This window comes from Panthera onca, chromosome E1 (genome assembly GCF_046562875.1).
Source record: "Panthera onca isolate mPanOnc1 chromosome E1, mPanOnc1 haplotype 2, whole genome shotgun sequence".
Taxonomy (NCBI): domain Eukaryota; kingdom Metazoa; phylum Chordata; class Mammalia; order Carnivora; family Felidae; genus Panthera; species Panthera onca.
The window spans coordinates 48,524,767-48,538,335 of NC_138352.1; the positions used below are offsets into that span (position 1 = coordinate 48,524,767).

General features: G+C 38.6%; 1 long non-coding RNA gene across 2 annotated transcripts in view; it reads right to left on the reverse strand.

The window, feature by feature from the left end:
- The window catches only part of LOC132687863 (uncharacterized), a 54,764-nt gene extending 48,947 nt beyond the window's left edge, over positions 1-5,817 (reverse strand). For both annotated transcript variants that reach the window (XR_009614305.3, XR_009614304.3), the window contains exons 1-3: positions 5,401-5,817; positions 4,785-4,948; positions 2,372-2,509 (exon numbers count right to left, since the gene is read on the reverse strand). This is a non-coding gene — a long non-coding RNA (uncharacterized LOC132687863). The remainder of the gene's footprint in view (positions 1-2,371; positions 2,510-4,784; positions 4,949-5,400) is intronic.
- Between the last annotated feature and the right edge of the window lie 7,752 nt (positions 5,818-13,569).

Consider the following 13,569-nt stretch of genomic DNA (forward strand, 5'->3'; position numbering starts at 1 on the left):
ACTCCATCCAGAGGCAATGCCCTGGTCTTCTTTAAATAACTGCTTTCCAGCCTTAGGGTTCACAGTATCTTCTGGTTCTTCATAATTCTTTCTTAATACTCCACCTTCCTAATTTCTCTTTTCAGGGGTTGTAATCTCTGTTTGTTCTCCTATTACACCTCTTGCCTGTGTATAGCCCATCATCAATAACTTCTTACCTGTGTGCTTCTGTCCATGCTTTCACTGGGCTAAACCATCTACCAAAAAGAAGATGGAATGGAGTATGTGAAGGTCAGATTCAGGTCATTAGAGGAGTGTATATATGGACTGCATCATTTTTGATTTTTTATGACTGTCTTTATTGAGCTAGATTTTGAAATGACACCAAGGTTAGTACTGAGGAATTTTATACAGAAGACAGCCATATAAATCTTACAACTGTATATCGTGTAGGCATGGTATTGAGGCTTTTAGTCTATTATTACATAGTTTTTTCTATGTGAGGATATAGAATAAATTCCCATCATGTCCCAAGTCCCTTGGTAATACTGTAAATCTAGTAATAATACTATTTTTATTTGAAAATCAGATGTAAGTGTGTACCTTCTTTTGTGAAAATGTATTAGACGTTAGGATATAAATCTTTGTACCAAAGTTATCTTTGACTTCTTTTTATCTTCATTGCCTTTTCACACCCATTATCTCACTTACTTCAAGGTTTTATGATATTCACTTGTTTTCCATAAGCTTCCTCAAATTCCACCTTTTGTTTGAATGAGATAAATATAAAAAGTGAATATGTAATTAAATAAATTTTACATTTAATAGTTCAATTAGTTTAAAATACTTTTATTGGAATAACATTGAAATTAATAGATTATATAGCTTTGTTAAACTCTTAGCATTAAAATTATTTTTAAAATGTATGTTCTGTTAATTTACACTTACATATTTTTCTACTATTTAAATGCTTCCGAATTTTTTCCAATCCATGGTATTTTCAAATTGTTTCAGGGATGCCTGGGTGGCTCAGTCGGTTAAGTGTCCAACTTTGGCTCAGGTCATGATCTCACTCCTGGTGAGTTCAAGTCCTGCGTTGGGCTCTGTGCTGACAGCTTGGAACCTGGAGCCTGCTTCAGAATCTGTGTCCGTCTCTGTGCCTCTCCCCTGCCTGCACTCTGTTTCTTTCTCAAATATAAAATACAACATAAATTTTTTTTTTAAATAAATCGTTTTAACTTTTTATTGTTGTATTATCATTGCATTTTCGAATTACTTGGGGAGGTTCATTCTGGAAATATGCAGATGAGATTTTATCTTTTATATTTAGGTTTTTATATTTAGGAATTTGTACATCTATATCATCTGTACCTTGAGAATGAAACCTCTTCAAGGTCAGGGCCCATACTGACTTTATTCTTTATTATTACCCACTAATAAAGTATCTTCATAACTTATTACCTCTGTGACCTTGAGCAAATGACATCTTCTCTCTGAGCTTCAGTTTCCTCCCCTGTAAAACGTGCATAATTACTATATCCATTTCATAAAGTTATTGATTTAAAAGATTAATTACAGAGGCACCTGAGTGGCTCAGTTGGTTAAGCATCAAACTTTAGCTCAGGTCATGATTTCATGGTTCGTGGGTTTGAGCCCTGCATCAGGCTCTGTGCTGACAGCTCAGAGCCTGGAGCCTGCTTTGGATTCTGTGTCTCCCTCTCTCTCTGCCCTTCACCGGCGCGCGCACGCGCGCGCTCTCTCTCTCTCTCTCTCTCTTTAAATAAACATTAAAAAATTCTTTTTTTCTAAAGATTAATTTAGAACTAGTGCTCTGAGTATGTTAGTAATGGCAATAGTAGCTGCTTTAACTGATAAATCCCCAAATCTCAGTTGTTTTAACAATCTAGAAGTTTATTTTTCACTCCATAATTGAGAGAGGGTGGGCTCTGTTTCCCACAGTAATTCAGGGGCCCAGGCTGTTGGAAGCTCTGCCATCATAATCAACATGTAACTTGATTGATCTGTTATCCATCCATCCATCCATCCATCCATCCATCTCAGGTGGTAGTGGTGGGATATATGCATGGGGGAGTTGGGGAAGGGTTAATGGAGAATATTAGAAATATTTTTACAGTTCAGACCTGGACATGGTGTACTTCACTCTGCCCAAATTCCTTTGGCCAGATCACTTGGTCCTACTTAAGTGATTATGGGTGAGAAATGGAGTACCTGCATGGACAGCTTCTTTCCAGCAATGACTTTTTCCTACAGAAAAGGATCATGAATCTTTGATAGAAAACATGTCACTTCCACACAGGTACATGGGAAGTAATTAAAAACATTGGGTACCATTTGTATATCTTTATCATTTAACACAATGTATCATACTTACAATTTACTTGTTAGATTCTTTAATTAGGCTGGGAATCCTTCCAAGTCACACAGGGATTACATCCTGCCCAAAGCCCCTGATCACTGGCAGATTTGAAGAACAGTGTGAGCTCTTGACAAATGCGTGGTGACTGGATATCTGTGGATGGCATGCATTTAAAAAATAGATGAATATCTGATTTGGTGTTGGATATACAATAGTTACCATTAGTATTAACTGGGAATTACAAATAGGTCTTCTTATAAATTTATAGTTATAAATTTAGAACTTACAAATTTAAAGTTCCAAAAAAGTGAACTGGTCCCTTGCTAAATGTCACCTCACTGAATATCAATAATCTGGGCATAGATGGGTTTGTAAAATAATAGATGCTGCCATAGCAGTTAATAACAGTGTGGTTGGCCTCTTTGGAATACTGTGATTGTTGTCACTGATTTCCCATTTCTTCAGACTCTTTTGGAAACACTAAAGCTGGCTGTGTGATGCGATTTATCAATGATTTCGTAATCCAAAATCAATATCCAGATTTAGGAGAATTTGCGTAGGTTGACTAAGCTTTCCTCCACTGCTCCAGTGTGTTCGACCCTGCTCTTCCAATTAGATTCCATGTAATCTCATGGGGATGGGATGTAGAACACAGTGTCCTGTTGCTTCAGCATTTGTTCCTCAGTACTTGTATTAAAAATCACAAAGGGGACTCTCGTAAAAGGCAACTAACTTGCCATCTATCCTCTGTATTCTTGGAGTCTTGTTTTAGCATCTCTCATGACATGCAATTCTTGTTCTCCTATAATAAGGAGGCAGTATCCTAGAAAGCCAGAGCTGTACAGGGAAAAAAACAGCATGAAGTATTTCTGTCACTGTTCCTCTGGAACTTTCACATCACCTCCTTCTTCTGGTTCCTCTGAGGTCTGGAGAAAAGGAGGGTTCTGGATGGCAGGAAAAAAAAATCTTTTTAATTCCTTGTGTTTTCTTCTGTGGTTATACATGCACTGTATCATGGCAGGCATCCAGATACTGACTCTTTTATGCATGTTCCAGTGAGTTTTCTAATGATTTGGGGACATCTCTTATGCATAGGTCCCTGGTATGGATGCAGTCTATGGCTAACCTCCTAACACCCCAGTCAGCTTTTGCCTATAGCAGAACCCCTGCAGCTTTTTACTGATTGTCCTATCCCAGCAGGGCATCCTTTTTGGCAGAAGTTAATCAAGACAGCTCAAATACGGTTTCTTGGTCCTTAAGACACTCATATATCCTTACCCAAATCATGGAAGAGCAGTTTGCCCAGATTCTAATAGCTGTCTGTTAAATGTGTATGCAAGGGCTGATCCAGCCAGCCTACCACCTTCAGACTTCTTCAGTAACTAATAGGTTGTATCTTCAACCTCCTGGAGATACATGGACACCTCAAATATCTATCTCCGTAGCACAGGGCAGGCCTGTGAATTTTTCTTGCTCTGTGAGCTTTAAATTAAAGATTAACACAATCTTTGAACTCTCATTCTCTTGATGTGATAGATTGAAGGCACCACCCTTACAAATCTCTTCCAAAGGTGGTTGGAGGAGGAAAAAGAAAGAATTCTTCACTTGTATGAAAATTCTCTTAACAGTCCTAGTCAATAACCATTTGCATTCCTAGCTGTATGTAGACCAGAAGTAGAAAGCAATGGAATATTTTATTGTTACTGCTTTGGCTCTTTTATCTTTTAGTGAAGCATGGATTCATTTCATATACAATAATTCTCTGATGAGAATTTTGTACAGTTGCCATAGGTCAAGCCATTTCAGAGACTTATTTTAAATTTTAAAATCCCATACAAAATTCATCTTTGCAGTTCCCCTTTCTTCATGATATTCATATTCTTGAGTGTTTTTATGTTTTGTTATGTGCTTGGACCCTTTCACTTTTCTTACAAACCATGTCTTATAAGTCTGTTTGGATTTAATTTTCTTTTGCATAACCCAAGAGATATATATCATGAAGATCTGTTATTTTGCTATCAACAAAGTGGTTCTAATTCTGAAAAAGAAAATACAGTAACTTGTATGATTGTATGTATTTTGGCTATATTTTTCTGTATTTATAGGTTAGGTATGTTGCCTTCTGAGGGTGAGTGGTATCTGTTACCACTGGTTTCTCCTAATTCAGGAGAATTTAGTTCATCATTAATTTCTTAGCCCAGATAATTACTGTGTCATTCATGATGATGCTTGGAAAGTTATCTGGGCAGAGAGAAAAAAGAATCTAGGGGTATATTTTATTGTTTTCAACATTAGGGCTTTAGCCCAAATCCTGAGATAATAGCAAATGTTCCATTCAACATACTGTTTTACTCTACCAGGAAATAATAAAAAATACTCTATTATTTTCTTTACCATGAAGTATGAAAGAGAATCTTAAGGGACCTACCTGAGACTCCTGACATACATGTTCATTCACATGACAGTCGGTAACCACAAACCGGAGCAAGATGCGGATGCTGGGTGGCAGAGGTAAGAGCTCCTTTTACCACAGCAGGCAGTACACACATTCCAGTCTTCTCTACAAAACTCAGATGGCCACACATCTGGAACCTTCAAAGTGACTTTTATGAGTATTCAAAAATCCCCCAGTGTTAAATATGCACATGCCTAGGATCTGCTAGATGGAGGTAATAGGATTATTTCAAGAATTAAATGCAGTTACATTTTTTTTTTATCTGACCCTGCATTCATGAATATTTCCCTTGCTTGACTAAAATCTTTCTAAGGACGGGTACTTACTTATTTCTTCCCTGTTCCACCATCCTGGTGGGGTTGAACATATCTTTAAAGTGTTGTCAACTTGGATTTTTCTCTGGAACCTAATGGGATCCTGAATCATTTGTACTTTCTAGGGAAACTAGCCAGTGGTTTAATCCTCCCCACCTTTTTTTCCCTCCCTCTTATAGGAAAATTTCTTAGAAAGAGATGTCTATATTTGCTGTTTCCATTTCTTTTATTCTCATTCTCTTTTGAACCCACATTAATTGGTGTTTTGTTCCTACCTCCATTGAAAGAGTGTTTCCATAGTCCTGGATGATTGCCATAATATCAAATCCAAAGGTGGTAATTATTCCTCATCCAGTTAGGTCTAGCAACATTAGGAAGAGTTGATCATTCTCTTCTTAAAACACCTTTCACTTTGCTTCCAGGAACTATCCTCTGTTTGCCTTCTACTTTACTTGTCACTCTTTCTGAGTCTCCTCTGTTCATTCTTTCTCATCTTCCTGAAGCCCAGTCTTCAGACCTGCTCTCCTCTGGTTCTATACTCACTTCCTAGGTTATCTGCTCTCCTGGTTTCAGGGGTTTAAAAGCCATCTGAACTCTGACAGTGCCTAAATTTATATCTACAACCCACACCAGTCTCCTGAAAGTATTCTCATATATCCATCTGCCTACTCAACACATCCCCTTCATATAAAGTTGCTATCTCAGACTTAATATGGCTAAAACATAACTCTAGATTTCGAAGCTCCCAATCTGCTCCTCCCACAGGGTTATCTTGATAATTGGCAACTCCATCCCACCAGTTGCTTGGGCCAAGAATCTTGGAATCATCTTGAGTTCCCTCTCATTTTCTACATCACTGTACTAGAAAATTCTTTCAGTGGTACCTTTAAAATATATCTTGAATCTAGTCACTTTTCCAGTGCTACCTATTTTACCTAAAATGATATTTTTGCTCACTTGGGTTATTATAATAACCTAAGTTCCCCTGCCACTCCCTCACCCGGCAAGAAGAGTAGCCATTCAAATAATGTGAATTAACTGAATTCATATTCAATTGGAATTCAAATTTTTGCTAAAGGAATAAATATATGATTTTCTGTTATTGTGGTGGCTGTGTGGAGGTGATCTCACCCAGGTGCATCCTCAGGATTTAGGATAGCTGTAAGTCTCGGGGTGCCTGGGTGACTCCGTTGGTTGAGCATCTGACTCTAGTTTCAGCTCAGGTCATGATCTCACAGTTCATGATTTGAGCCCCGTGTCTGGCTCACTGCTGAGCATGCAGCCTGCCTGGGATTCTCTCTCTCTGCCCCTCCCCTTCTTGTACATGCTCACCGTCTCTCTGTCTCTCTCTCTCTCCCCCCTGAGAATAAATAAATTAAAAAAAAAAAAAAAAAGCTTTGAGTCTCCCTCACAGATCAATGCATGCACCATTCATAGGCTTTAAATACTACTTATTTTTTTTTTTAAGCCTGTCTATTTTGAGAGAGAGCATGCATGAGCATGCAAAAGTGGTCAGGGACAGAGGGTGAGGGAGAGAGAGAATCCCAAGCAGGCTCTGCACTAATGAACCAATCGTGACCTGAGCCGAAGTCAGATGCTTAACTGACTGAGCCACCCAGGTGCTGCTAAAGACTGCCTTTTAATTCCTGGTGAGGTTACTCTAGTAAGGCAGTGAATACCCCTTCAGGTGGAGGAAGGTGGGCTCTACCTTAGAAGAAAGTATGGGGTAAGCTGGTTAAGACATTTCAAGGGGATAGAGGTGAGAGCAATTTTTTTTTTTTTTTTTGAAGACCAATGTTCTCTATTATTTTATTTTTTTTTGGTCTTGGTAAGTGTGCTGTTTAATCCCCATCACCTATTCCACCCTTCTCCCCACCCACTTCTCCTCTGGTAACCATCAGTGCTCTATAGTTAAGAGTCTATTTCTTGGTTTGTCTCTTTTTTTTTTTCTTTACTTTTTATTCTGTTTCTTAAATTCCACATATGAGTGAGATCATATGGTATTTCTATTTTCTGACTAACTTATTTCACTTACAGTTATACTCTCTGGCTCTATTTGTGTTGTTGCAAATGGCAAGACTTCATTCTTTTTTTGTGGCTGAATAATATTCCAATGTATATATATATATACCACATCTTCTTTATCCATTCATCTATCATTGGACACTTAGGCTTCTTCCGTACATTGGCTATTGTAAATAATGCTGCAGTAAACATAGGATTGAACGTTGAATTAGTGTTTTTGAAGACTAATAAACGTTATTATAAATATTTATAAAAAAATTATAATAAACGACAGAGTAAGACATTAACAATGAGTGGAATCTGGCAAAGCTGCCTATCTAGCTGGGGTCTTAAATCAGGTATAATTGGCCTTGAACTTTCCAGTAACAGGAATGACTTCAAAATCAATGGTTATTGATAGATATTTTCTTCTTAAAAGGGGCCCACATCAACATTTTTGCTGGCTTGGTTTGTTTCTCTCTCACTCTGACCCATTCCATTATTTATTGCCACAGGGTTGGGGCTTCAATATTATCTCAGTCTTGCTTTTCTCATTGCCCTACTTTTAGGCTTCGTGCTATGTGGATGTGATCTGCCTTTGGGTATTAGGTTCATCAAAAACTTTAGTTTTCAGTAATAACTTTTAGTTCTCTGTGCCAGGTGCTCTAGGGCCTTTGGATCCTCAGCCAGATCACAAAAATGAATAAAAACAACTTTTCCACTTTCACTAATAGGAAAACAAACTTCTCATCGCACTTTCAGAAGAGTTGGCATTTTATCACAGTCTCTTGTTTGGGGTTATTGGGTTTGAGATTTAATCAAAGAATATTTGCCTGACACAGAAAGGTGTGCAATTTGTAGCACTTAACTATAGCCCTGCTATATAGCTACAATTAACTCTTCTTTGTGCAAGACAATGTGTGTATTCTTTACATTTAACCCTCATGATAGCTGTATGAAATATGGACTATTCTGATCTCTTCTTTAGATTTGCCTAGAGTGACAGAAGAGACATACTGCAGAAAGGATGTTCAGATGTTCTCCTAATGCCAAAGAATATTCTTTTGAAAATTTAACAGTGTTATCTCCCTTAGAACAAGGGGTAGTGACTATGAGGCAGAACATGTTACTTTTTCCTTTTTCTGTAAGAGAAAAAGCCCAACTCTTCTGAGTCCTCTCCTAATTATATTCATTTATGTCCTGGAAGAATGAGGAAGCGTAGCAGTTTCAATGCAGTTTTGGTGCTCAGTTCCAGACAATGAACCAGTCTCTCAAATGTTCCCTTCCTGGTAGGAGCTTAGGGAAGCCACCAACTTATTTATGTCCATGGACAAACCATGAGATAAGGATATTTTCTGTCTTAGCAGATTTTGAAAAAATGGAGCCAAAAACCTTTTGGAGGAAGAAGCCACATTTGAGCAGTGTTCTTCTGAGTTACCCTGTCCTAAATGATTCACTCTCTTGTTATCAATTCACTGTTTTTCAGAAAAGAACTGTAATTCTACCTTTGAGCCTTTTTACCTACATTAATAAGGCCACACCTATATAAATAACTTCTGATTGTTTGAAAGCAAAAGTACTTCATGAATCAGACTGACAAAAACAAGGAAAACCAATTCATTTAAACCTATAATTGGATTATTTCTACTTTTGGCAATCCCCTATATATTTCCCAATAAATTAGTGTGATTACACTTGAAACCCAGATAGCATCAATTTTCACTTTAAATTAAAGAGAAGATTCTTGGATAGATCATTTCTCTGACCAGCAAGCAGTCTCCAGAGCCTCTAGGAACTCATTAATATGTTGAGCTTTGAAGTTTCTGATTTGGCAGAATATCTGTGTTGAGTCAATATTAAGTGGCCTAATGCTGAAATTTCTTCTCAGCTAGTTAGCTTCATGGGTTAGAAAATGCTGCTAGCTAAGCCATTTATTTTCTGTACTGTAGAGAAAGTTGCTGTTCTGAACTATTGGTTGGATCCTTAACTCCATGGTGTGTTTACGGTGTTTCACAAAGCAGGAGCCAGGGACAGTTGGACCATGGCATTCCTAGTGCTTTCTGTACATTGGTAAGTTTGATCTCTTCACTAAATTTAGGAAAACAATGTTGGTTTCCTTGAACCCTAAGAATCTCGTCTTGATTAGTCAAATCCACACCACCTTTCAAAGGAGAAAGCAGGGGCTCTTTGTGTTATAGCCAAGGGCATCAGCATTGGGTATGGCATAAGCAGGGAATATTACTTTATATAAAGGACCATTTACCAGTCACTCCTGTTGTATATGAGAGACCCCTGTGACATGTGAACAAGCATGGGTAAAGAGCTTGTTTGAACTCTTGGCTTCTACCATCATGTGGTTGAATTCTAGGTCTGTGTATTAAACTACCCAATCAATGTCTCCACTCAATTAAGAGAAGTCTCAAACTTAATGTCTAAAATAGAACTTCAATCTTCCCCTTGTAGAGGGTTGAACATGCCCTTCCCAAAAAGATATGTTATTCTGGAATCTATGAATGTGACTTTATATGGAAAAAGGGTCTTTGCAGATGTAATTAAGAAACGGATCTTGAGGAGGGCACCTGTTGGGATGAGCACTGGGTGTTGTATGGAAACCAATTTCACAATAAATTTCATATTAAAAAAAAAAAAGAAATGGATCTTGAGATAATTCTGGATTATGTGGGTGAGCCTTAAATCAAATGATAAGTGTTCTTATCAAAGAAGGCACACAGAAGAGAAGAAAGCAGACAGAGGCAGAGATTACAGTTATGCAGCTCTCAGTCAAGGAATGCTTGGAGCCACAGAAACCCAAGAGGGAAGGGAGGATGCTCCCCTAGATCCTTTGGAGAGAGCGTGGTCCTGCTTGACACTCTGGTTTCGGACTTTTGTCCTCTAGAACTGTGAGAGACTAAATTCCTATTCTAAGCCACCAAGTTTGTGGTAATTTAGTGCAGCAGTCCTAGGAAACTAATGTACCTCTTAAATCTGCTTCAGTCCCAGTCTTCAGATAATGGCAACTCTAGTCTTCTAGCTCATGCCAAAAACCTTAGGGATTATTCTTGACTTCTTTCCTTCTTCCATACCTCTAATCTAACTTATCAGCAAATCCTGTTGCTCTATTTTCAAAATATTCCAAGGAGTCAGTTCTCATTGTTCACATTACTATCGTCATCATTCAGGCTACCGTTATCTCCTGCCTACCATATTAGAAAAGTCTCCTATAACATATCTTCTTTCTTTGATCATGCCTTACTACATTTTATTTTCAACAGAATAGCAAGAGTGGTCCTTTAAAAACCAAATTAGATGGGGCGCCTGGGTGGCTCAGTTGGTTGAGCATCCGACTTCATCTCAGGTCATGATCTCACAGTTTGTGGGTTAGAGCCCTGCATCGAGCTCTGTGCTGACAGCTCAGAGCCTGGAGCCTGCTTCGGATTCTGTGTCTCCCTTTCTCTCTCCCCCTTCCCCACTGATGCTCTGTCTCTGTCTCTAAAAAATGAATAAATCTTAAAAAAAATTCATAAAAACCAAATTAGATCCTGACATTTCTCCACTTAAATACTGCCTGTGGTTTTCCATTTTACTCAGAGTAAAACCCAAGATTAGTAGCAGTGGCCTGTAAAACCCCAAGTCACATTCTTTACTCTTAATCTTCTGTGAGAACTACCTAGAAGGTTCTCTTAAAACTTGCAACCCCTCCCCTTGCACACATCCAGTTCCTCTTACCCTGATTAATTTCTCCCATGACATTCAACTTTCTAACTATGGGATTAACTTTTTTTTTTTTTTTTTTTTTAATTTTTTTTTCAACGTTTTTTATTTATTTTTGGGACAGAGAGAGACAGAGCATGAACGGGGGAGGGGCAGAGAGAGAGGGAGACACAGAATCAGAAACAGGCTCCAGGCTCCGAGCCATCAGCCCAGAGCCTGACGCGGGGCTCGAACTCACAGACTGCGAGATCGTGACCTGGCTGAAGTCGGACGCTTAACCGACTGCGCCACCCAGGCGCCCCGGGATTAACTTTTTTATTAAGTAAGTTGTCTTCTCCCATTAGAATGTAAGCACCAGGAGGGCAGAGATCTTTGTTTTTGTGTTGCTACTTTTATCACTGCTGTATCTCAACCCCCTAGAATAGTGGTCAGCAAATTCTTTCTATAAAGGGTCCTAGTCCATTTGGGCTGCTATAACAAATTACATGGATGTGGCTTAAACAACAAATATATATCTCCCGGTTCTGGAGACTGGACATCTGAGATAAGGGTGCCAGCATGCTTGGATTTTTGGCAGGGTACCTCTTCCTGATTTCTAGACCACCATCTTCTTTCAAGTGGCAGAGAACAGAGGAAGCAAACTCTTTGGTGTCTCTTAAAAGGGCACTAATCCCATCATGAGGCTCCACCCTCATGACCCAATTACCTTTAAAAAACTACCAATAGCATCATATTGGGCATTAAGTTTTCAATATATGAAACAGTCTATAGCAAGTATCTTGTATTTATACAATGTTTTTTAAAAATATAATTTATTGTCAAATTGGCTTACATACAACACCCAGTGCTCATCCCAACAGTGTCCTCCTCAGTGCCCATCACCCATTTTCCCCTCTCCCCCACCCCCAGTCCACCCTCAGTTTGTTTTCTGTATTTAAGAGTCTCTTGTGGTTTACCTCCTTGCCTCTCTGTTTGTAACTATTTTTTCTCCTTCCCTTCCCCTTGGTCTTTTGTTAAGTTTCTCAAGATACACATATGAGTGAAAACATGGTATCTGTCCTTCTCTGACCGACTTAGTTCACTCAGCATAGTACCTTCCAGTTCCATCCACTTTGCTGCAAATGGCATGAATGTTGAGCATTTTCATGTATATTACTTCAGAGCATCCTCATAGAAACCCTCTGACATAGCTAGAGTAGGGACCTTAATAGTTTATGTGATCTCAAAGTCATTTGGCTGGAGCAAGGCATATGAGAATCCTAGCTTGGGCTTCTGATCTGTTTTTATCATCATGGCCTCAATTTATTAACAAGTGATTCTATTTGAAAATAATGCTGTTCTTCTAAAAGGTGAAGTATTTTAGCTTTGTTCCAGTACCATAGTTTTTCCATGCCCTGTCTCAAATCTAATGGTTATATTAAACAAAGACTTAGAGGATTCTGTCTATCCTGGTACCTGTAACACATCAAGCTGTACTTATTTGCAGAGTAGGTGCCCCAGTGGGCTATATTTTTAGGCCCTGCTCCCCCCCCCCCCCCCCCCCGCTTTTAGATTCAGTGAATTCAGGAATGGAAGGGGATAATCAGCATAGAAGAAACACCTCCTAAAAATGCAGACAGGAAACAAAGATGTGGTAGAAGTGAAGATTTTGATTACATACAGGGTCCAGCTAGCATGAGTTAGAGGAAATTGTTGCTGAATTTCCCACTTCTACTTGGGTGCACAGAGTCTATGTGTTGGTGTTAAGAATATTCTTCCAGTTCACTATAGGGATTTCTGGGAAATCAGCTTATCAATACGGGGCAAGAAAACCATCATGATGCCTGGTGCTCCATAACCAGTAAGACTGCCCGAAAGAATAATCACTGTGGCTCCTCCATCCCTTATTTCCATCCTACTTCCACAAAGAGAAAGCAAATTTTGCTTTCATCTTCTTAATCTTCTGGACACCTGTCTAGAAAAGCATCATCAAGACAACTTGGATGTTTTTATTTCTCAAGTATTATTTTCTAAGTACTATTCTTAAGTTCGTTTCTTTCATCCTCCTTCTTGCTTTCTTCCTTTTCCAACCAAAAGAAATGCTAATTTTTCATTAGTTTCTGTAACCACAGTAGAGAGATCCTTTGTAATTCATGGATCTTTGCTCCAGTCCAGCCTTGCTAATTTTCTGTGTCACCTAAGTCCAGGGGCCCATTAGTCTTAGGATTATTGACAGTAGGATGCAGTCACTTTTTAAGACATTAATGTAGTCTGAATGGGCCTTCATGTACTAATTTGGATTTAGTAAATGTAGTTAGGATGGGGAAGTAAAAGATTAAAGGGGTGCTGGGCCTGAAAGGTGGTGTCAGCCAGGAGCTATGTTTGTAATAAGATCATTTGAACATATTTTGATGATGTGCAGGCACCAGAAATGTTTGAAGAAGGGGATGAAGGGAAAGGATAATATTGGAAATGGCAGGGGAATGATTTTCTACTGTATCTCAGCCCTGCCAGTGATGCAACTAGGGAAGAGAAGGGCTGAATGAACACAAAATTTTGGTTGTTGAACAAAATAGGATCAAAGAAAAGGGAAGAATAATCAGAGGTAATGATGGTAATTTGTTTTTTAGTTCAGAGATAATTGACCCATACTGAAGACATAATTATGGTACATTAAAGAGATTAAAAGGAAGACAAAGACAAAGGCATGGAGTGATGACAAACATGATTCAGAATCCTATAATTATGAT